The 2,621-nt window shown below is 40.3% G+C and overlaps 1 non-coding gene across 1 annotated transcript; it reads right to left on the bottom strand.

Annotated features, from left to right (window-relative positions):
* Positions 1-2,134: 2,134 nt before the first annotated feature.
* Positions 2,135-2,241, bottom strand: LOC117804305. Its single transcript, XR_004628645.1, has one exon. It is a non-coding gene; the product is annotated as a U6 spliceosomal RNA (small nuclear RNA).
* Between the last annotated feature and the right edge of the window lie 380 nt (positions 2,242-2,621).

The following is a 2,621-nucleotide window of genomic DNA, read 5'->3' as shown; positions in this document are numbered from 1 at the left end:
GAATGATGACACAGTCATTAAGTATGCACAAAGCAGGCAGGTCCCATAACCATAACATCTCCCTTTGTCTCTAGAACAACCTACCCCAGCAGGGACCATCCCTCTCATTTCACAGCATTTTGTCACACAGTGAGTGGCAGGCCCAGAATCTGAACCAAAGTCTGTGTGAATCTATGACCGGTGTTCCCTTCCCAACCCTGCAGTGCTTTTCAGCAGTATTTCCCTATGTGGGCTATTTAGCCTGGAGACAGACACAAGGCTGGAACCAAAGAAATAAGCCCGAGCACTAACTCAACCAACCCAAAGCTGGTGTTTGGACAAATCTGCACCCATCCGGTTGTTTTCTCGGATTTCTTATCTGTTTTTAAAGTTTTTGAATCAATTGGCAGCCTTGGAAAGGGCGATATTTCATCCGAAAGTCAGATTTCTCACTCTTCTTAAAAAAATAAGATCTGGTAACATGTGCCAACATTTAGCTGGTATGTGCTCTCCAGCTCACCTCTTCACCATCAGCTCACCTCTTCATTTATGTCTCCTGATGGACAGCTAGCTAGACATTGGACTCAGCCATGCTCACTTGTATCTTCTACAGGGCGGCGGGGGTGTCTCATTGCAGCTCATGAGAAACAACTGTGCACGTCCCTTCCCAGCTCTTTGTTCAGTGAATCAAATTGGTTGCTTGAAATGGGCTGTTACAGGAGTTGTTATCCCACGGAAATTGGCAAATGGCTAACAATCAAGTCTTTTGTGGGTTTTGTTTTGTTTTCTTTTTCCTGAGAGTCAGTTTGCTAGCACACCATTGCCCCCACTCCACTCAGCCACTGTTTGGTGTTCCGAGGACAAAGATTTGTTCTGAACAGAAAGTGAAGGGAACAGAAGCATTTGAGAAACTACTTCAATCCTGCTAAGCAATTGATTACACATTGTCTAACCTTTCCTCTTTTTTAAAGATTTATTTATTTTAGAGAGAGAACTGGAGCGAAGGGAGGGGGAGAGGGAGAGAATCTCAAGTAGACTCCCCACTGAGCGAGGAGCCTGACATAGGGCTGGACCCTGAGATCAGAACCTGAGCCTAAATCAAGAGTCAGATGCCTAACTGACTAAGCCACACAGGCGCCTGCTAACCTTGCTTTTAAATGGAAGTATTTTCCATTTAATATGTGGAGTAGATACCCATAAAAAACCTTTTGAGAAAACCAAAGTTGGATAAGATTTTTTTACTATTTTTTAAAAATGAATCATTGAGCTGGCAAGAAAAAACAAAGTTAAGGTAGGACCCCTGGTAAGTGAGCAAGCTCCTAGAAAAATCTGTCAAACTGCAGTGTCCTTGAACTTCCACATTGACAGGTGTGCAGTGATGGAGACACAGAAGATAAACCCTCAAGCCTACCCAAGATCATAAGAAAAATAACAACCTATCCCAATTTAAATTGGCACAATCATTATGGAAAACAGTAAGGAGGTTCCTCAAAACATTAAAAATAGAACAACCATATGATCCGGTAATCTCACTTACAGAGATCCAAAGGAAATGAAATCACTATCTCAAAAAGATATCTGCACCCCCAATATTCACTGCAGCATAATTCACAATACCCAAGGCATGTTTCCCAAGGCATATAAACAACCTAAGTGTCCACTGAAGGATAAAGGAATAAAGATTTGGTATATATGCAATGGAATATTACTCAGCCACAAAAAGAAGGAAATCCTGCCATTTGTGACAACATGGATGAAACCTGAGGGCACTATGCTAAGTGACATAAGTCAGACATAGAAAGACTGTATTATCTCACGTATACGTAGAATCCAAAAAAGTCAAATTCATAGATACAGAGAGTAGTGATTGCCAGGGGCTTTTTGTAAGGGAAATGGAGAGATGTTGGTCAAAAGATACAAACTTTAAGTTACAAAATAAATAATTCTAGGGAGCTAACGTAGAGCATGGTGACTATAGTTAACAACACTGTAGTTCATACTTGAAAGTTGCTGAAAGAGTAAATCTCAAATGTTCTCACCACACACATACGAAAGGGTAACTATGTGAGGTGATGGATGTGTTAACTAACCTAATGGTGATAATCATGGCACAATATATGCACACATCAAATAATCATGCTATACACCTTTTTAAAAAAAAATGGAATGCTTCACAAACTTGCATGTCACCTTTGCATGGGGGCCATGCCAATCTTCACCGTATCATTCCGACTTTATTGTACGTGCTGCCAAAGTGAGCACCCATTGTACACCTTTAACTTATATAATGTTACATGTCAATTACACCTCAATAAATTTGGGAGAAAATAATTTCATATAAAATAAGACACACATATTAAAAAAAAAAAAACACAAACCTCTTTCATAAAACTGGGATTCCAAAGAGCCAAAGTAAAGATGAATGTGAAATTGACTTGCTATGCAGAAGAGGAACCCCCCCCCCCAAATTTGCCTGTATTGATCTTGGTGCTGGATGGAGAAAAACAAAAAGGAGATATGACTCTTCCTTGAGAGCTCATAACTATCGTATAGTCTGCATGGGAGATGGTGATCTAAATTCAAGATACCATGGAATCTTTAAAACTTAATGAGTCCAAGTTTGCGATGCTCCAGACAACTGG

The sequence above is a fragment of the Ailuropoda melanoleuca genome, chromosome 10 (assembly GCF_002007445.2).
Source record: "Ailuropoda melanoleuca isolate Jingjing chromosome 10, ASM200744v2, whole genome shotgun sequence".
In the NCBI taxonomy this organism is placed as follows: Eukaryota; Metazoa; Chordata; class Mammalia; order Carnivora; family Ursidae; genus Ailuropoda; species Ailuropoda melanoleuca.
This window is presented reverse-complemented; position numbering and strand designations above follow the sequence as displayed.